Source organism: Rhinolophus sinicus, linkage group LG15, assembly GCF_036562045.2.
Source record: "Rhinolophus sinicus isolate RSC01 linkage group LG15, ASM3656204v1, whole genome shotgun sequence".
NCBI lineage: Eukaryota > Metazoa > Chordata > Mammalia > Chiroptera > Rhinolophidae > Rhinolophus > Rhinolophus sinicus.
In genome coordinates this window covers 17,664,646-17,687,459 of record NC_133764.1, presented here as the reverse complement: position 1 = coordinate 17,687,459, position 22,814 = coordinate 17,664,646, and the positions used below count along the sequence as shown (strand labels likewise).

The window sequence follows — 22,814 nt, the reverse complement described above, 5'->3', positions numbered from 1 at the left end:
TAAAAGGAAGAAGAAGCAAATCATCACAGGAGATACAATTAACTACTGTTAAAGCAAATGCTGTTTTGTAAGTTTCTGGGGAGTCACCTTTCCTATTGCCTATCACACAATTAGACTTCCAGGACCACCTGCCCCATCCCCCCAAATTGTACTGCTCCCAAAGGAAATCAAGGAAGTAGTAGGCAGCCAGCAGCTTTCTTTGGGCAGGCGATCCTGACATTATGTCAAGATAGCATGGTTTCATCAGTGTTATCTACCAACAAGACACACACAGCCCTAGCAAGCTGTGTACGGTGGCCTTTGTAGTGAAGGAAACCTTGCCAACAATGTCAAGCTCCCTGCAGACCAAGGACCAGCCTTTCTCAAACAAGTCTAATGAACTCAGTTAAAACATGAAATTCCTTTCTCCTACTGCAAAACCCAGAAATGAAGGTGGCATATTAAGGCTTTAGATCACAACTGAAGAGTGGGGGGAAAGCTCGAATGTTAAACAAAGACCACAGAATCTTTCTTTCTCTGGGCGGGCCCTCAGGTATGTGAAACTACCTTGTCCTGATGGGTATCACAGAGCTCCAGCTTGCAAGGCCAGGTAGCTGAAAAGATACTTTGTAAACGAGGCTGCTCAAACTGTGTCTAAGATAGCAACTGCAGAAAGATTGAATGCCTCAATGAGAATAGAGCCGCCCAAGAGTTCTTGGCACAGATTCAGTCTTTTTAGGTCTCTGGTGGGTGGGATAACAGAATGAACACTATGTGCCAACGGCAGTGCCTCAAGAAATAAAAAGAGTTCTGTTGGGGTCAGCTGACTGAGGTACCGCTTAGAGTCTTGTCCCTTGTGAAGGCTGGAATCTATTTAATAACCTCTCCCCTTTGGTCCTAATATAGCTGAGGGCAAACGCCAAGGAAAAGAAGGGAATTAACAAACACTAGAGCCTAATATTGTGAAATCAGTTATATAAGGGGCTTTAGTGATTTTTTAATTAAAGTTTATTGGGGTGACAATTGTTCGTAAAGTTACATAGATTTCAAGTGTACAATTCTGTATTACGTCATCTATAAATCCCATTGTGTGTTCACCACCCAGAGTCAGTTCTCCTTCCATCACCATATATTTGATAGTGGTGTTTTCTTAATTAGGTCCCCCAACCTTTCCTGGAGATAGGTAATAATTTCATTTGTCATCTCATCATCTCTAGCCTGGATTAAGACAATAGCCTTCTAAATGATCTCTCTCTTCCACCCTTGCCCCTATCACTCTATCTAGTCTACACACAGCAGACAAAGTAATTTATTTTTTTAATTGGAAATCGTATCAGCTCAAAAATCTCCAGTGACTTCCTATAGAATAAAATACAAAATCCTAACATGGCCCACCAGGCCTTCCGTATGCTCTTCCTACTCCACCTCCGACCTCCGCTCCTAACCTCCTGCCCCTCTTGCTGACTCTACTCAGCCACAGTGGTCTCCCTGCAGCTCCCCGTAGGAGCCAAGCACACTCCCAACTCCAGGTCTGTACTTCATCTGGATAACAATGCTGTGGTGATGGAAGCACCAAGAATCCGTTCACTCAGCTGTCTTGCAGATACACCCTCTCCAGGCCTCTTTTGGAAGGACCTAATCTATGAATGACTACTGTATCTCTGATGTACCTGTTAAATCTTGACTCTTGCAACCAAAAAGAAATGTGGGTGTGGATCCTAGGAGTTGACCGCAACATACTGCCCCTCAAGCCACAACTCTGGATTTCAACAGCAGATCAGGAAAGAATTAAACCAGCAAAACTGTGGCAAAAAGGTATTAAATGATTTGCTGACAATGAACAAAGGTGCAAAAATAAAAAGGTGAATATTGTAAAGACCCTAGAAAGTCAATTTTTAGTTTGGGCAGGAGGCAGTGAATGAGTAAGAAAGAAACCAGAGCTTGGTGCCCTCCATGATTATATCCTCAACAAGAACCATAGCAAGTCTAGAATATTCTTGAGCTCTCCCTGGCATCTTCTGGGCTGCTGAAAGTACAGCCCCTAATTTGTGAGTCAAGAGTTCAGGGATCTATCTGCCATCCTTTCCAAAAGACTGTCCCCTGTACTAAGGAAGTCTTCAGGCAACTTGCCCAGTTTCACTGAAGTCAAGAATCAGATTCTGCTGGAGCAGGGAAGACAGGGAATGTGGCAAGGTCACGATGGTTGTGACGAAACAGGAAGGAAGCAACTTCCTTCCACAACCCATTCTAGAAAGCAGGGATGCAGAGCATAAAAGCACTCCTCTGAAGGCCTGGCAGCTGAGCACAGGCCTTTTAATTTCCAAACACCCACGCGTTTTGATTACCATCTGGCTTTTCTTAAATGTAAATTCCAATATAATTTTACAGCTGATATTTCCAGAAGCACAATTAGACTCAGAAAGCAACACTAGCACAACCTTCTGAAAGGGCTTCAAAATTCAAGTCCTGGCTTCTGAACAGAATCCAGTAGTAATCCGGAGCTCAGGCCAAGTGAGCTGCAGCCATGACAGAGAAAGCAACAAAGATCTCCTTGGCAGAGCCCTCTGTGAGCGCTCAGCCAGCTTTGCTAGCGCCAGCTGCTCCCGAAGCGTGGGGACGACTGTATCACAATGAGCCGAGAACTAAGGTGTTCAAACTCTCCTGGGACGTTCACACAAGTGCTAGCATTTCCCAGACTACCTCTAATGAAGGGACAAAACTTGTCTCCACTAGGAACACTCAAAGGTACTTTCATCCTCAGAAGACTGATAGAGGTTTTATTCATTGTGATGTTACACTCTGTTTTGCAGGTGGCATGTGATAAAGAACCATGTCTGCCTTTGGGTGGGCCTGTGAGGGTAGGAAAACCTCACTTACATATGTGCCGATTGTCCCTGCTTATGCTTAAGATCACTGAAGGGGAGGGAAAAGAGAAAGAACCTTCTTCATATGTTATTTGGTAGGAAAAGCGGGAGAAAGAAGGTAAGTGCTGTCAAAGAAATTTTTACTTGAGGGGATGGTGGTGAAGACCAGCAGTCTCACCACCCACAATCTAGAACCTTCCCGTACACCTTTTTGCCAGTTCTCTCTCCTGCTTTCCAGCCCACACACATTCAAAAAGAACCGCCCCCCCAAAGGTTGACTAGCCCAATTTCTGAATCATGCTGTGGTTCAAAAATTTATATCTGCCATTTATGAACTTTAATTGAAAGTGAAATTGAGAACAGCGCCATCTCCAAGATCAGGGTAATGAAAGAAAATGTTATGCCTCTTGTTATTTGACTCCACTGTATAAAATACATCCAACAGTGAAAACCCTGAGTAGATACATCTTAAAAGAATTTGATTAACATTGAGAAACTGAATTAACTGAAAGAGTTATCACTACGTCTGAATTAGCCTTTTCATCCATGAGCTAAAAAGCTTACTAAAAAGACTACTTTTTGATAATGGGGGGAAAAGTTTTATCCTACTGCTCCCTGTTCCTGTACTTCTGGGGTCCCAGAAATTAGGTGAAAACTTAAGGGAAACACCAAAATACTGCTCTGGGGAAAATAAACAGGGCCAAAGACGGCAAAAAGTATATGTTTATCAAATCAGACTGCAAAATCAGTCATCTTTATGATCTGTTACAATCAGCCCAGGTAACTGTGAACTTCCAACTAAAGTATACTTTCCACTATTTACCCAACCTGAATAAAGTTCAGCCACTGCGCAGAGACATCTTTCTTCTCTATTTTTAAACCAATACATGACCGAAAAGTCACTTACAGTTGTGACCTCACAACTCTAGGCTGGGGAAAGAACAAGAGAGAAAGATGGATGCTCATTCCAGACTTCCACTGCGGAAAGTCCAGACTACCTACAATGCAAACCATCTCCACAAAGCTGACTACATGAGTCTCAAGGGGTTTGGAAACATCGATTACTTCTAACTTCCCTTTAAGACCCATCACAACAGGTCCTCTTCCTATCGTCTTGTTTCCCACCCCCACCACAGTCCCTACCGGTATTTTCTCTGCTGGCGCTTTAACAAGGACGCTCTTTCCGGGATCCCCTCATTACTTAACTCATCTACGACGCAGTACTCTCTTGAATTTGTTATTCAGGTACCAGGAAAATATTCTCCTTGGACATTCTAACCTTTAAACCTGAGTGTGAGTTGCCTAAGACCAGAGCCTGTCTTACTGGGTCAGGAATAACATTATTCACATAATAGATGTTTAATTAATATTACTGGCTCACATTCCTGAAGACTAGCACACATTTTAATCCCAGGCTCTAGAACTTATCTGAATTTATGTTCTTGAAACAAAATGGGTAATAATACTAGTGCCAACAAGGGTGTGCACACAAACACATGCTCAGGTACCTTCTCTCTGGGAAAGAGGTCAGAGGAGATTAAAAAAAAAAAAAAAGTCCAGGTACCACTTTTGCACTGGATTGGAAAGTATCATTTGGCTTCTGGACTTTTAATCCCCTTGAAGTAGAAATCACTGTTCCTAAAAATCCGAAAATGCAACCTGTGTTCGTTGCAGGCAGCCAAATCAGAACGTGCAATTTTTCATTACGGGATGTAATAAAAGGCTTGAGTCCCAAGCCTGTCGGGGTTGGATCACTGTAGCTTAAGCTGAACCAAGGTAGACTGACCTCTACATTTAACCAGATTCATAATCGCAAGTACAGCTGTCAGACTGGGTAGAATTTTACTCATAAGTAATTGTGCCCTGTAAGACACTGAGAACAAGCCAGAAGAAACCCTTTCCTTGAGATAAGACACAAATGTTGCATTTTCACCTTTTACAATTTCCTGTATAAACTTGTACTAAATCAGAAAGTTTCAAATTATTATTCACATGAAATATAATTCAACAAATATGCTATAATTATGTGGCAATTTTTAATCTTCAAAGTCTTGAGTCCCACACCACTCCATGAAAAGGTACCACATTTGACAGAAAAGAACTGATTTCACACCCAGATGGGGAAATTGAGGCAAGAGAGCCAAACTATTCCTTAGAACAGAAATCTGCAGGAAAGACATCAACGCTGGGTGTCTAGAAAGTCCTTTAACAAGCCGGACCACAGACAGGTATTCATTCTGATAAAAATGGAAAAGGCAGTTCCTCAGTGCAGCTTCTGTAATCTAATAAATCACAGCCACAACATGGAAAAAGAATTTGAGGAATTCAGCAGGCTGTTAAATAATTGGCAGGCACGTGTTTAGAGAACAGCTAAACAAGTTGCTTATTCATGCGCTTTCTCCTCCCCTCAACTACATGAGGTACCACAGAAGCCAGATTTTTTGACTCCCTCCTTTCAGAATCACCAGAGTCGGCCCTCTAACCCAGTCTGCAGTCTGAAGGGTGAGAGAAATTTGAGAGGCTTAAGGCCACCTAGAAAGCTCACACCATCTGAGTGCCTTAAGGACAAGGTGTTATTCTGAAACAAGCCTAGATGAGAGGGTGGGGTCTGTGTGCCTGCACTTCCTGACCCCAAAGCAGGTGTCTGCCTTTTGTGGGTCTAACGTGCCTCATCCAAGTTCACTCACTGCTGATTTAGAAACTTCAAGAGACATTTATAAACCTTTATTTTTCTATGTAAGGAGTAACACTGATTTACACTGCTTAAGAAGGTGGTTTATCAAAACTGCAGAGAATGGCTTAAAATGAAATTCTGAACAGGTGTTGAAGAGGTATGAATGGAAGCAGTGAGACGGGCAACATCCAAATGCACGTGACGGGAGAGAAGCCATGACTCCCACCAAAGACATGTGGAGAAATACAGGCAACTTCTAAATATATGAAGAAATGGGGCAACTATCTAATAAAGAAATGTAAATTAAATGGAATGAGGTTTTATAGTTTGCTTAAAAATTGACAAATATGGGGCCGGCCCTGTGGCTCAGGCGGTTAGAGCTCCATGCTCCTAACTCGGAAGGCTGCCAGTTCGATTCCCACATGGGCCAGTGGGCTCTCAACCACAAGGCTGCTGGTTCAATTTCTCGAGTCCCGCAAGGGATGGTGGGCTCTGCCCCCTTCAACTAAGATTGAACACGACACCTTGAGCTGAGCTGTCTCCCGGATGGCTCAGTTGGTTGGAGCGCATCCTCTCAACCACAATGGTTGCCGGTTCGACTCCCACAAGGGATGGTGGGCTGTGCCCCTTGCAACTAGCAACGGCAACTGGGTCCTGGAAATACACACTGTTCCCCAATAAAGTCCTGTTCCCCTTCCCCAATAAAAAAATCTCTAAAAAAAAAATTGGAGGAAAAAAAAAATTTGACAAATATGTTTGGGAAAATATCTAACACACACTGAGTTAAGGATATAGTGAAGAGTCATTAAAATGAGATGTTCAATTGATACATTCTTTCTGGAAATAAGTATGACAGTTTTTTAAATATTCATACTCTGATACAGTAATTATACTTCTAAAATCTAATTTAAGGAATAACAGACGTGAACAAAGATTCACATATGACTCTCCTCACTACAGTGTTGTTCATAATTGTGTAAAAACTGGAAACAATCTAAATGTCCAAAAGCAAGGACATGGTTATATAATTATGGGACATCCATCTAATAAAATTAGCATGGGCTCCCCCAATGTGAAAAGAAATATTGTTAAAAAAAATACCTAAAGACAAAAACGCTTATGATATAAATGCTGCATATATACAATATGTAAGTAAACAATAATAATTTTGTAAAATGTATTATATATACATAAAAACTATGTCATTTGTATTTTATCATCAAATGCATTACAGCATTTTGCGGGCATAAATTCTCATTCCTGGACTATAGTAGTCCCCCCTTATCTCTGGGGGGATACAGTCGAAGGCCCCCAGTGGGTATCTGAAACCACAGATAGTACTGAACCCAATATATACTATGTTTTTTTCTATTCCTAGTCGTACATACCGATGATATAAAGTTTAATTGGTAAATTAGGCACAAGAAGTTAACAATAACTAACAATAAAATAGAACAATTATAACAATATGTTGTAATAAAAGTTATGTGAATGTGGTCTGTCTTTCTCAAAATACCTTATAATGGAGACAGCTACCATGTAAGTGGCCAATGGGCGGGTAGTGTATACAGAGTCGATACGGGGGACAAAGGGATGATTCTACGGGGACAAAGGGATGATTCCTGTCCTGGGTGGGACGAAACAGGACAGCTTGAGATTTCATTATGCCACTCAGAACGGTGCACAATTGAAAACTTAGGAATTATTTCTGGAATTTCCCATTTAATATTTAGGGACCCCGGGTAACTGAAACATGGAAAGCAAAACCTTGGATAAGGGGAGGGGGGCTGACCACTGTATCTAGTTTAGGGTAACATTCTATTAGCTTTCATTTCTTGAACATACTAAAATCAACAGAGCCAAGAAAGTAACCTAGGGAAAATAACGGGGTGGCAAGGACAAATCATTTTCTCATAAGAGGTTTTCAAAAGGGGAAAATTCACATACATACATACACACACACATACATACATACATACCTCATTTTACTGCCCTTCACTTTATTGCGTTTTTTACAAATTTAAGGTTTCTGGCAACCCTGCGTTGAGTAAATCTACCAGCGCCATTTTTCCAGCAGGCTCAGATGATGGTTAGCATTTTTTGGCAATAAGTATTTTTAAATTAAGGTATGTACATTGGTTTTTTTAAGCCATAATACTACTGCAAACTTAGCAGTCTATAGTATAGTGCAAATATAACTTTCACATGCACTGGGAAAACAAACAATTCATGCAATTCACTTGACTGTGATGTTAGCTTTACTTCTGTGTTCTGGAACCGAACCCACAATATCTCTGAGATTTGCCTGTAAAGATAAATGTCAACTGCAGCTCAAATCACCTTAAGAAACCTGGATTAACAACAGGCACTGTATCACAGCGGTTAAGACAAGACTTCAGCTTTGAATCCCAGCGCTGCCACTCACTAGCTGTGTGACCTTGGGAAAGCCACTTAACTTCATCTGTAAAAGGTACCGACTTCCTGGAATTGTTGTGAGGATTAAATGGGTTTAATATTAATACATTCAAGCGCTTAGGATACTAGCGCCTGACATGTAGTGAACATTTTTTAAAATGTTGGCTATCATCACTTTCTCAATATATCAAAATCCAGGTCACATTTTATTTTGCCAACAGAACCAAACCACCGCCGTGCACTTTACAGTTCTTTATCATTTGAAACATGTCTACATACATTATTTGATTTAAGACTATCTTTAATTTAGATGGAACAAGTATTCCCTTTTTATAGATTAGGAGGAAACCCAGGCTCGGAAAGATTAAGCAACTTGTCCAACAATCTACAGATGGAAAAGTGGATCTCATATTCTCTGTCTTAACTCCTAGACTTGTGGCTCATTCCATTAAGTATTTTGAAATCATCAGGCTGTGACCAACCTTAAAAAAAAAAAAAAATCAAAGTAACAGTAAGAATGCTTATTATTTCACGATTCTGTTTCAGTTACCTAAATTATATGTATTTATTGGGAAGCAATCTTTATTGTGGCATAGACAAAAATGTTTGACAAGCATTGCATTATACCATCGCTGCCTCTCAAGTCAGTATTTATTGAGCACCTATCATATCCCTTTTCTTACACTATTATATACAACAAAAACATACAGTTCTAAACCATGGTTTTGTTTTTGAAGTGTGAATATAATTATTGACTTCCTGTGGATGCGAGGAATTCCGTGTCCTGGGTCAGCACTTTGCACTCAACTCTACTTGTACTTTGCTCGACTAACACTTTGGAATCAGCTTTTAGTGAAGATCCTTCTAAGGTCACCTATAATCAAGCAACTACAACCAAGGTGGGAAAGGAACTACACAAAGGCAAAGAAAAGCTTTAAGTTCATGTGGTCACACACCCCGCCGCCCAGAAAAGCTGTATAATTCAGACTGAGGAAACCATATCGGAGAATAATACAAGTAATGATCGAACACAGTTATCTCTCATCCTCAAAAACTCCTGGCGCAGAAAACTCTTTCTTGCCTTCCTACTGTTGTTTCCCCGAAAATAAGACCTAGCCGAACCATCAGCTCTAATCCGTCTTTTGGAGCAAAAATTGCTGTAAGACCCAATCTTATATTAACACAACACCCGGTCTTTTATATTATATTACATTATACCCGGTTTTATTATGTTATGTTACCTCGTCTTATAGTAAAGGAGTCTTATATTAGTTTTTGCTCCAAAAGACGCATTAGAGCTGATGGTCCAGCTACGTCTTATTTTTGGAGAAGAACAGTATCTCATGCTCTTCTCTGAATATGAGAAGTAAACCCTAACTAACTCTGAACCTACTCTCAACTCATACATTTTCTAAGTCAGTTTCCATTTGGACACTTGTACTATGAGGGATTCTGGAAGCTGGGCACCATAGAGCCCACCAGGGTCTATGACAGAAAGCATCCCTCTGCTCTCTAAGGTGTCTTCAATTAAGTGAGGGGAAAACAGTTCACACTTTTCCTTGGTCACGCATCTACTTTATCCACTATTTATTTATTTGGTCTGCTACCTTCTTAGAACTAGTTCTCTATGCACAATGCCTTGAGCTTATATAGCTTACATTTCTAGTGAAGAGTTTCAAAAAGACTAGGTTTAACCCTACAATGTCCAAATGATTTGCCTTCCTTTATCTCAGAAGAATGGCTAACACTCTCCAAATAAATATCTTACGGACAGCGGCAGAGAACAAAAGTTCACAACTCTTCTATTCTTGGTACATGCCTCTTTCACTCAGTGACCCTCTCGCTGTCCTAATTTCTACTCTGTAAACTTCTCTCTCTGGGCCTCTCTCACCAACTGAGCATTCTTATCAGCTTTCACCCAGTTACCTCTGTTAAATCACTTCAATTGGATTAGAAATAGAAAGTACTCAAGCACAGTGAGGAGGGTATCCACAAAGGAACGAGGGGTGGGGGCTGATGTGGGGCGTCCGAAACCAAATGCAGTGAGGAAAGCATCCCCTCTGGGGGCGACTTTCCCAATGCATTATCTTGGTTACAGCTGCTGGCTTGTCGTCCAATAACATGAGCCCCAATAGGGTCCACTCAGATCTTGGCTTCTAAATACGAAATTCTCCACGAGCAGAAACAAAGGCTCCTTGGAGAAATGGCTGAGGCAGAGAAAGTACTAGATGAGTCTGGTACATCTTACTGTGCAGGAAAGAAGTGCTCAAAGAATAACGGTGACATGGCAAAGGACAGAGAGGCCACAGCATACTCAACTGGTAAGGGAAATCCCAGAAAGAGAAGTTTACACAGCAAAAATTAAGGAGAACAGGGAATGGGTATACTGAGTGAAGGAGTCGTGTACCAGGAATAGAAGAATTGTAAACTTGTTTTCCACCGCTGTTTATAAGATGTTAGTTTGGCGAGTATCAGCCACTCCTTTGAACTAAAAAGATAGCAAATCACTTGGGCATCTTTAGGGTAAAATACATAATTATGTAATTTCTTTCCTGATTTAGTGGCAAAGTCTGGATAATCTGAACATGAAACAAATAATGATAGTAACAGATTATATCCTATTGAATAAAACAGGAAATCATGAGTCCATACTAATATAAATAAACGAATACATTGAAAGGCTTTAGAGAAACAGGATATTTACATAGGCACAATGTATCTCTCCTAAAATACTAATTACAAAGGGAAAAAGAGTAAACTTTACACTGGAAATGCCTAGCACCTCAATCAAGGGATCGAGCATTACCAATCATGGGGCAAATAAAAATTCTACCCCTCTTGAAATTACGCAGTGAAGAACACAGCATCACTCCTGTGATATTCCTCTGGCACATAACCGACATTCAACATGAGGAACCACCAGACGATCCGAAACTGAGGAACTCTGCAGCGTCAAGGTCATGAAAGTCAAAGGCGGCCTGAAGCACTGTTCCAGATTGAAGAAGACCAAGTAGACAGAACGAACAAATGCAACGTGTGTGATTCGGAACTGGATCTGAATGCAATGAAGGACTTTACTAGTTCAACGCGCAACATTCGAGGGGAGCTCTGAGAATTACATGATAGTAATATATCCATGACAACTTTCTGGTTTTGATGGTTGTGTTATGGTGATGATGGAGAATGGCCTTGTTTGTGAAACGGATAAACACTGAGGTACTTAGGGATGAGGAAGCATCAAGGTCAGCAACTTACTCTCTAGTGATTCAAGGAAGAAAAATGTTCTTTGTACTGTACTTGCAAATTTTCTATAAATTTGAGACTGTTTCCAAAAATTTTACCAAGGAAAAAAACAAGGTAGTAGTGTTTAAGTCTGGAAAGGGAGAGAGGATGCAGAAAGAAGAGGAGGACAGTGTGGTCTGCTGGTAACCATTCTTGTTTTATCTTCATGCAGGTGACTTATCTCTGAATTGGTGAGTGCCAACATTAGGGTTCCTGCCATCTGGAATAAGTTTCCTGCATCTTTCTGCCTCATCAACTTCCAATTTCTCTCAACACTTATCTGAATAACATTTTCTCCAGTGCCTATACATCAAATTCTCTCCCAACCTCCATTCTGTTCTGGCAATGCTTCCACTATGTAGCACTCATGCAACCCTCTTACCCTAAAGATGGGGAATTTCACCTTTAGAAAGGTTTTAAAAGAAATGTCTATCCTGAAGGAGGTGCTATTGATGACCCTCCTTTCTTCAGGCCTAACATTCACTAATATCTCCATCAAGTTCATGTTCATGTTTTATTAAGAATTTTTCAAGGCCCTTCCTTCTAAACATACATCCTGAACCCAGGCAAGTGCCATGCAAACTCCCCTATGCGCTAAAGGAAAGCCTTGTTTTATCTTCTTGAGAGTAACAGAATTTTAACACTCTTTCCTCCCACTATACAGTTTCAAATGACATCATAAGCCTTATCTCCATACTTCATGAAAAGTACCAACTACAACTAGCTTCTCCACTTTCACACCAACAGCAGCTGGCAGGTAGGGTCTCTTGGTTATTCAACAGCAGAAAGGTTTTCAGTAACAATCAATGAAGAGCTTTGAAGTAGTAAAGGATGATGTTTATCACTCCTCCTTTCCTCTTCTTTCTATTGAGCATGATCAGGGGAGTTTTGGAGGAGGAACAAGTGTAATACGGCCCTTCTCTAAGCAGCCATGAATGTTCTTCCCTTCCTTTAAATAAAAGCTCACAAAAACAGGCTCTCAACATGCACTGCCATACTCCTTGGCAACTTATTCTCAACAACATTTTCATGAAGCCATATCCATGAATACATTTCAGGATAGGGTCCACTGAGCCTTGGGAAGAAGAGAGCCCAGCAAAAAAGGACATTAAGGTGAGCAACAGCATCAGAAATGAAAGTAGCAGCAAGTCACCTGGAGATCTAGGAACAGCCTCAGCTGAAACCAACTTCAATCTTTTGCATGCTAAGGAGGTTAAGATTTTGGTTACAAGCTCATTTACTTTTTAGGGTAACCATCAAACAACAATATTGAAGAGCAAGTTTGAAGGGAAATAGTAAAGGGACTTAGTCATCTTCAGAGGAAGACAAACGATTTCCCTTCTTCCTGTCCCTCTTTCTCCACCTAGCAGAGACTGTTTCCAAAGAGGTATATAACTGTCTGTTAAAATAACCTCCTAAAATTCCTATAGAACTAAAGAAATGTATTCTCAGTGTCCTACTAATTTTAAAAGTATCCCCAAACAAAAATTTTCTTTTGCCCTTTGAAGAGAACTTCAAATGCAAGCAGAAGACAAAACTGCACCTTGCCAATCACCATAATCTTACAATAAGCACATACTGCTGGGAATGACATTCAGTTCCATCTCAGTCTATTCTCCTATGATAAGCAGCAATGAACTCAAGGGTATGATTTCAGAATATAAAAAGGCATTAAAGCTGCTCCTAATAGATTCTTTTAAAATATGATCCTACACAACTCTTCAAAAGAGGACAATATGTTTTAATTGAAGATGAATTTACAATTCTTTGACCTCCTGTCTAAAAGAGGTCTAGAAAAGGAAATAACCGCAGAGGAGGGAGGGACTGAAAAGAACCATTCTCATTATTAAAATCCATCAAGTTCATACGTCAACCTTGGGATAACTGCAGCCAAAAAACTGACTTGCAAGTAATTATCACCACTATTTGCAATAAAAGTTAATTGGACATAATTGAACTAACGCCCTAGTCAGAGGGAAGCTGCAACTGGCAGAGAGCCCACTCCTGCTCCTTCAATCTGCAAATGAAACGGCTAATGATAATTTGTGGACAAACAAGAAATTGCTCTCATGGTTTCCCTACTGCAAATCATTCAGCAATTCCAGCTAATGCCCAGAATGTTGGGCCAGGAGAAAAATCATTAACCAGTGCTTCCTTTGATAAAGATGAATTTTACCAATCACCAAGCCCATTAAGGCTGAGGACTGCTGAGAATTGTTACATTTCCCCTAGACGCCCTCAGTAAGGCAATGTGGCCTGATCTCCGTACCCCAGTACTGTGCTCTAGATGTACCCTGTGCCACTAACATGTGGTAATGAGACATTATGCAAAGCCAGGAGCTACAATCATACTAATAATTTGTTTTCTTCTAAGAGAATCCCGAATAATCTCATTTTTAGACAACCAAATGCAATTGTTGATCTGCTTCAATGGCAAAGATTAAATCACTTCCAAGTGGACTTTAGAGTTGATAGATTTCCTGCTGCCTTACTCATGCCTTCAGTTCTGGACAAGAACTGTACCCCTGCCCTTGGAATTTAATATCAGACTCTGCTTTTCAACTGTGTCTACAGCCCAAGGGACTAAGATTCCTAAGGGTATTGTGGAGTCTTAGGAAACCACTCTGTCTTGTGGTCTTGTATCAACAGTGACCTGTAAAGTGGGCGGGAGGCAGGTCCCCTGCTGTGGTGACAGAAGGTAAAAGAGAAAAAGGAGGTACAAAGTGCTACCTCTGCTTATTTTTTCTCAGCTGATTTGGGCTCTATTTTAGCAAGATGGCTAGAAATTAATGCAATAGAACCTTTCCCAAAGCAGCAGCTGGACCCCTGCCCATTTGGTACACTTTTCAGTGAAAGTTATTTTGGAAGGTTGCAGTTCACTTCTTCTGGTCATTAAAATACAACACTTTCTGATGTGAAACATGGAAAAACTTAGGAATAGCTCAGTCAGGATGCAAAAAATAGGGATCTAGAAACTGTATTATGGATAGTAAAGGAAAACAAGAGTTTAACCTGAAAAGGAAAACACATAGTAGGGACATCATTCATTCATTCATTCATTCACTCACTCACTCCCTGAGCACCTGACACACGAGGCACTGTGGCAGTACTGTGTATTGGAAATACAAATACAACAGACAAAATCCCTGGTGAGAAATGCATTATTATGGTGATCATTTTGCAATATGAGTATATACAAATATCGAATCACTATGTTGTACACCTGAAACTAGTATGAAGTTGCATGTCAATTAGACCTCAATTTAAAAAAAGAAAAAAATGAATAAAGTTGTTTGAAAACCCAAATAATGAAACTAATACTTCCAGGGAAGAGTGAGAAAGAAGGGAGAATAATATGGGTCACTGAAGGCCAAGCAAGAATTTACCAGATTGGGGCAAGCCCGGTGGCTCAGGCAGTTAGAGCTCCATGCGCCTAATGCCAAAGGCTGCCGGTTCGATTTCCACATGGGCCAGTGGGCTCTCAACCACAAGGTTGCCGGTTCAACTCCTCGAGTCCCACAAGGGATGGTGGGCAGCGCCCCCTGCAACTAAGATTGAAACATGGCACCTTGAGCTGAGCTGCCTCTTCGATGGCTCAGTTGGTTGGAGCACGGGCTCTCAACCACAAGGTTGCCACTTCGATTCCTTGAGTCCCGCAAGGGATGGTGGGCAATGCCCCCTGCAACTAGCAACAGCAACTGGACCTGGAGCTGAGCTGCACCCTCCACAACTAAGACTGAAAGGACAACAACTTGACTTGGAAAAGAGTCCTGGAAGTACACACTGTTCCCCAATAAAGTCCTGTTCCCTTCCCCAATTAAAAAAAAAAAAAAAGTACTTACCAGATTAAGAAGGTTAGGGTAACAATAATCAAAACAGCATGGTATTGGCAGAAAAAGACACACAGACCAATGGAATAGAATTGAGAACCCAGAAATAAGCCCACATAAATATGGACAGATAATTTTCAACAAAGCCAAACACATACAATGGAGAAAAGACAACCTCTTTAATAAATGGTGCTGGGCAAATTGAAAAGCCACGTGTAAAAGAATCAAACTGGACTGCTGTCTGTCACCGTGTTACCAAAATTAACTCAAAATGGGTCAAAGACCTCAAACAATAAACTTCACAGAAAACATAGGTACTAAACTTATGGACCTTGGGATTTTATGAATTTGACTTCAAAGGCAAGGGAAGTAAAAGCTAAAATAAATTAATGGGACTACCTCAAACTAAAAAGCTTCTGCACAGCAAAAGAAACCATCGACAAAATAAAGAGGCAACCAACCGAATGGGAGATTTTTGCAAACAACGCCTCCGGTTAGCAGCTAATATCCAAAATATATAAGGAACTCATACACCTCAACAACAAAAAAATAAACAATTCAATTTAAAAGTGGGCATAGGACCTGAATAGACATTTCTCCAAAGAGGACATACAGATGGCCAATAAACATATGAAAAGATGCTTAACATCATTAATCACCAGAGAAATGCAAATAAAAACCACAATGAGACATCACCTCACACCAGAATGGCTGTCATCAACAAGACAAATAATAAGTGTTGGAGAGGCTGTGGAGAAAAAGGAACCCTCATACCCTGTTAGTGGGAATGCAGACCGGTGCAGCCGCTATGGAAGGCAGTGTGGAGGTTCCTCAAAAAATTACAAATAGAATTACAATCCTTCTCTCCTAGGTATCTACTCCAAAAAAATGAAAACACTTCTCCATAAAGACATATGTGCTCCGATGTTCACTGCAGCTTTATTTACAGTGGCCAAGACATGGAAACCACCAAAGTGCCCTTTGATAAATGATCGGATAAAGAAGATGTGGTGTATATACACAATAGCAACCAATCTGCCATAAGATGAAGTAGTGCCATTTGCGACATGGATAAAACTTGAGATTATTATGCTAAGCGAAATAAGTCAGACAGAAAAAGCTGAGAATCATATGATTTCACTGATATGTGGTGTATAAAACTGAAGACAACAAAGGAACAAGACAAACAAAGAAACAAAAACTCATAGACACAGACAATAGATTAGTGGTTACCAGAGGGTAAGTGGGGAAGGAGGTGGGAGATGAGGGTAAAGGGGTCAAACAAATGGTGATGGAAGGAGAACTGACTCTGGGTGGTGAACACACAATGTGATATATAGATTGTTGTACACCTGAAACCAATGTAACTTTAATAACAATTGTCACCCCAATAAACTTTAATTTTTTTAAAAAAAAAAAGGGTAAGCTACTCTAGGCAGAGAAAACTAACATACAAAAGGCACGCAATAGTAACATGAATGGCACGTTTGGGGAACCACAAGTGGTCTGTGGTGGACTATGGGTATTGATGCTAAACCTGGAGCTGAGCCTGATGCACCCAATTATGAAGAGCCTTTTATGTCATACTAGACGGACAGAGCAGCAGATTAAGAATAAAGCTGGGTTGGAGTCACAGCTCAATGTTAACATTAAATCAGCAAAAAGAGTGGCCCCGACATCTTACAGGACAATTGTGATGATTAAATGAGATTATAAACTACCTGGTACAGAGCCTATGCTTAACAACGGTGGTTATAACTGTTATTAGCTAATGTCACACTTTATCCTGAAGCCACGGAAAGATAGGGACAGGTTTTAAGGAGAGTAACTTGAACAGGTATCTATTTTAAATAATCTGCTGGAAGTGTGAGAGACAAACAGGAGACGGCAAGGCAAGTCAGTTAAGTGGCTCCAGTAACCTGCACATAAGGGGACCATTATGTAAAGGAGGGAGCAGGTTTACCTCTGAACGCGAGATCAAAATAGGTTAATAAATTAAAGTCTGAAGAAAGCAATTTTAGGTGAACAAAAACAATCTGAACTTGTTCAACAATAGCACCACACTAGAAATGCTGAAGCAAAAGCAATGACCATTCACTGATGATGGAAAAGTTTATTTTCAGTAGCTAAAAGTTGGACTAGATTACTGCTAAATCCAACTTTCAGATGATTCTAAATCACAAAGGTGGTTGTGTAAAGTCATTAACAATTGCTTACATCTGTAGAGATCTTTACAGTTTTCAAAGTGCTTTCATACTGATTCTCATTTGAGTTTTTCAAATGCCAGGCGAGAGACAGTCTGGGCAGGTATCATTGGTCTCATTTGCACCGTAAACCAGGAAAAGCTAGTAAGTCCCTTAGACCACAATCAGGATTTCTAACCCCAGGCTCTGTGCTCCTCCTCTTCTCACTACTGCCTCCAACATGGTGCCAGAGCTGAAAATCCATTCTGAGAAACCATCTCTCTTTGGTCACCTGCTCCAGTGTTTATTCTTAAAATCAGGGAATTCTTCTGTATGTCTTATACATTAGTTTAGTTGTTCAGGAGCTTCAGCCTAATTTTTTGTCCCCTCCAAGGTGAATAAAAGCCAGTCATCTATCTTTATATAATATTCCTTTATATTTGCATACTATGTCTGTCATTCCTCTAATAGAGGCTAATTAATCCCAATTCCTTGAGTTTTTTCCACATATTCTTTCCGTTAAACTAGTTAAGTAATCTGATCCCTAATTTAGTTCTAGCTCGAAGACAATAATCTTCCCATACATTCCAATTCTAATCCCCAGATATCTATTAAAGAATACCTCTCTATTAATTCATACCAATATTTACTGAACATCTACTATGAAGCAAAGCATTGCTCCAGGAGCTAGAGACTCAGCAATGAACCTAACAGACAAAAGCTCCTATCTTTGTGGTGCTTCCATTTTTACATGGGGTAGAGCGGGAGATTCAAATTTAATGAATAGGTAAGTTGCATAGACTCTTAGAAGATGATAAATAGTATGAAAAAATAAATAAGGCCATATAAGGAGATGGGGAGCGTTGGAGGGGGAAGCAATTTGAAATAGCAGTCAGAGTGGTCCTCACTGAGAAACTAGTTTGTTCATGGTTTATCTTCGTTTCAGTGTAAGACAACAGTACAGCTTTTAATTGCATAACAGATTTTTTAAAAGAAATTAATTAAAACTAATATAGATATTCCTCCCTCTTATTTCAAGTTTAACTCTAAGGCACTTGCATAAAGTGCAACTGATCAACTTGTTCTGCAGAGTGGAATCTTGCTTCTGTAACAGAGAAATACTCTAAGTAATACTGCAGCCAAGTACTGCCAGCTTGCACACACCCACAGCTCGCTGTTGGACACTCTCACTGGAATAAAGACTAGCGTTTCCCGGGTTGAGCAATGGTACTTTCTAGTTGTGGGAAGCTGAGAGGTGAGCAGATGTGGACAGGTGGGGGGGATGGAGAGAGTTGGTAAAAACAGAATTTTAAAGAGCTACAAAGTCGATGTGCAGGCTGCAGTGGCCTCAGCCACTCACTTCTAGGTACACTAAGGAACAATCTCCTCCAAACATACCACGAAAGATAAAAATGTCACATTTCAGTTGGGGTAGTTTTTTCAGCTTGAAGAAGAGGCAAACATTAAAATACAGCTTGCTATAAAAGCAACCTGTTCCAACTTAATTTTGCCTCAGACTATGAAATAGGCAAAGGACTTTTCTTAAAAGGAAAGGTTCCTTTTGTCTCTGGGGAAATGTTCTAACACAGTATCACACTCCAATCGCACTGTATCTTACAAGGACTGAATGAAGACGAAGTACTACAATGTTTTGTAAAGCACTAAGTGAATGCCCAGTAACACCTGGCAGGACAGGTTAAGACCATGATATGGATTCTTCATTAATCCACTGGTCCCACTTTCTGTTGAATGAAAGAGGTTCTAGGAGAATAAGATAAGCAAAAGCCAAACCAGTACTTTACACAGCTACAAAATTCATGTCTTCACAATACTAAAACCACTTCCAGCTAAAGAGCTGGGTAACACAGAAGGCCCATTCAGGAACCCAGGAAACGTGACTTTTCCATTCATATATACTCTGACCTGGAGAAATTGCCTTTAACTTCTAGTTTTGATCCCCCTTTTGTTTTAAAACAGATTAGCCCTAGCCTTTACATAATGAGTGTTAAGTGGTAGGAGTACTTTAGCTTTTGGAACAAAAGAAAAAAATTTAAGTTATGACTAACAGTGCTTACGCTTCTCCTCGGAAGCAATAGAGACGTTGTCTGAAATCATTTCAATTCTCCAAGTGGCATAAAATCTAATTTTCACTCAGATCAGCAACTGATCCTCCAAATCATTTTGCTGAGTATAAAGAATTAGCAATTGGTCATGGAAACCTTGCCTTTTAAAACTGCTGTAATATTCAGTTGGTCTTCCACTAAAAAAAAAAGAGAGGGGAGGGGAGAGGAGAAACTGGTAACATTTTCCCACCAAACAGCACTTAAATCCTCAGCTTTCAATTTATAACTCTTAACCTTCTTCAATCACAATCTGACTTCTAAATAGATTTCATTTTGGCCAACAGCGCTCATCATGAGTACATATAGCCCAGTGTTAGAAGAGGCGTTTGCTTTGGTAACAGTTCTTTGGCTTGGCTTTCTACAGCTCACCCAACATGATGAAGGATCTGTGTGTACTGCGGGGCCAGAAGAAGCCAACACGGACATGCCAGTATCAAGAGCTAGTTTGATTTACCACTTGGAAGATCTCAAATCTCCACAGGAACTCAGTGTAATTAGGTAACAGGGGTCAAGTGTTAAAATACTAAATAAAACAAACTGTCTCAAGCTTACTAAACGGAGCTGAACTTTTCTAGGTCCAGTACTGAGTTTATATACTAATTTTGATGACTAAGAAACTAAGCGTAACCCAAACTCATGGCTATCTTACCTACTGGTTTCTTGAATGACTACAGAGGAAGAAAACAAATCTATAATCAGTTTGTTCAGCTAGAAAATCCCAGTTAAAAACAGAGGAAGTTAAAGCAATTGCTTAAAAATGTGGCCTAGGAATATCTTTAGCTTTTACCTGTCTATACTTTGCCTGTTTGCCCTTCCACATGAATAATCAAGAACTGATAATATCAGGGTGCCAAAAAAATGTACACACATTTTAAGAGATGTTAACACTGGTTAACATTGCTCAAGCAGTAGTTCGCCGTAATCAGAAGTGTCTGGATGCTGATGGTAACCACTCTTTTAATTGCAGAAGTCAAACGTGACGTGTATTCTTCTGTTATTGGTATATATTAATACAGTTTTTTTCCTTTCTTAAAATGTGTATACATTTTGGCATCCTCTGTATTCTCTGATCAAGAATGAACCCTTCAAATATATGGTGATGGAAGGAGAACTGACTCTGGGTGGTGAACACACAATGGGATTTATAGATGATGTAATACAGAATTGTACATCTGAAATCTATGTAATTTTACTAACAATTGTCACCCCAATAAATTTAAAAAAAAAAAAGAATGAACCCTTCACTATTCTGCCCATATATTGGCAAAGATGCCTGCTACGCTTTCCAGCAAGGCTGAAATATAACAAACTCAGTCCTTGACTGAAAATTTGATCTAAACAACCCAGTGCTCCCTCCCTGGGACCCATCAGCACCCAATAAGCATAAAACTTCAGTGTGGCCTTTCCTTTACATCTCTATCTGTTATTCCTCCTGATATCACCTCATTCTAAACCTTCCTCCTTCTCTTGATTGATAATGACGTCTTGGTCTTTGGATTCCTTTCATCACTAGAGAAATAAAAACAGCTTCTCAGGGTAAAGACAGGAAAATCTCAAATCATTTCAAATAGGGATCCTGAAAGGAGTTCTTGGAGAAAAGAATTAAAAAATATATTAGAAATTCAGAGAAAGGAAGAATTCTGAGACTTTGACTCTGGGTCTGGCTTTACTACCAAATCATTGTTATTTAGACATTCTCAGGGCCTTAGTTTTCCCTACCTCAGAGAAAAGCTGAGACCACGAAGAAACTGCTTACTTAATTCACAGGATGGAAAACTAATCCAAAAGTAAAAATATTTATGTTAACACTGGAAATGATTCTTGGGCTGAAGAAACTAGTCCTAAGGTTTTGTGAGTTGTTATATAATTATACTCTACAACTCTACATTTAATTTCAAAGTATGACACGTATGTATTCAAGGCACCAAATAATTCCTTTAAATCCGTCTCAGACTTTCTCTTTTTTCTTCTATTACCACATATATTAACAGGTAATTAAATTTTTAAGTAAGCAAAATTCTAAAATCTGGCCAAATATAAGGACTGCCCAGTATTCATAGAATGCTAACATACAGAACAAAGTTGGGGGGAGCAAACAAAGGCCTGGATTTTGAAACACCAAACCAAATAAACAGAAAGATGGGTTGAAAGTTTATATCTAAAAGGCAACTCTGTTTTGAACGACTCTAACAATCCCATACTAAGTGCAGTATCAAACACAGTCAGGGTAATTAATTCAGTGGACTCTCCCCTTTCAATGCCAGATTGAACAGCTCTGAGGATAATCTCCTTCCCTCTCCCAGGGCTCAGTTGGAAGATTCATTATTTATGCCCTCAATTGTTTACTCTGTCCTATTTTTCCATCCATCCAGGCCCAAGGGCAGTGTTATCACTGGCCTGTTTCCAAAATGATTGTTTTAGTTCACTGCCTTACTAGTTACAAACCGAAGATAATCAAACAGTGGTATCTTAATATTGGAGAGCAATCCCCTCCTCCACCACCGCTTGACCCAGGAGAGACCTTAATGACAATGCGGACCCATGTTACTTAAAAGGTAAGTAGATGGGTGAATTGATCTCCCTAAGTTGTTCTAGTGCCCCACCCCACCCCCTTTTGAGCCACTAGGCAACACATGCGCATCTGACAGGACCAAGGGCAGTATCATTAGGAAGATTTTCGGGCCCTCATGAAGAGCAGACCTGTGAACTACTGAGGCTTAAGCGGACTGAGATGCACTTTGCCTAGCAACCGTTCATTAGGAAGAGTTCAGTGATTCACCAGCAACCAACTCCACATCCTTATCTGAGTTGTAAACAGACACCAGACTCCACAAAGTCAAGTCCTCGACCCTCTAGATTCAGACTCACAGCAAACAACTTTCTCAGAAGACTTAGCTGCCAAGAGTCAACCCCTGGAAGAGAAAGTTGTGCTTAAACACACACAAAATATTGTCTCGGACAGCTACATGACAAAGCTGAATAGCTAAAAACAACCACCAGCCACATCTCCCTATAAATGCATTCACTGTCTCTAAATAAGTCTCTCATATTGCAGCATTCCCAGGTCCTTTTGCCTCTAACATTTCTAACCCTGAGCAAGCTTTTCCCAATACCGAACCTTACAACATTCAAGCTGATTATTATGAGAATCAAACCACACCAGGGGCCCAATCTTTTCCTTCACCTTCTCAAGGGGATCGTTTTATACCTCTGATGTGAATGGGGGATTGGGCTTGAGTCCCCTTAGGGAGAACATAGGGCCCTTTTCTTAAGACATTCTAAACTGTGGCTCACAAAAATAAGCAGGATGGATGGATAAAAACAAATTGATAATTAAAATTCAATCAGCTACTTTAACCTCAGCAGCACCATCTCCCTTCAACTTAAAGAGACATGGGAAGTCACAGCTTTATATAATTTCCTTGCAGGGGACCAAATCTGAGGATTTCCATCCCCCTTAAATG

General features: G+C 40.2%; 1 protein-coding gene across 6 annotated transcripts in view; it reads right to left on the bottom strand.

The window, feature by feature from the left end:
• FAM222B (family with sequence similarity 222 member B) overlaps positions 1-22,814 on the bottom strand; it is a 56,322-nt gene that overhangs the window by 11,080 nt on the left and 22,428 nt on the right. The window lies entirely within an intron of this gene.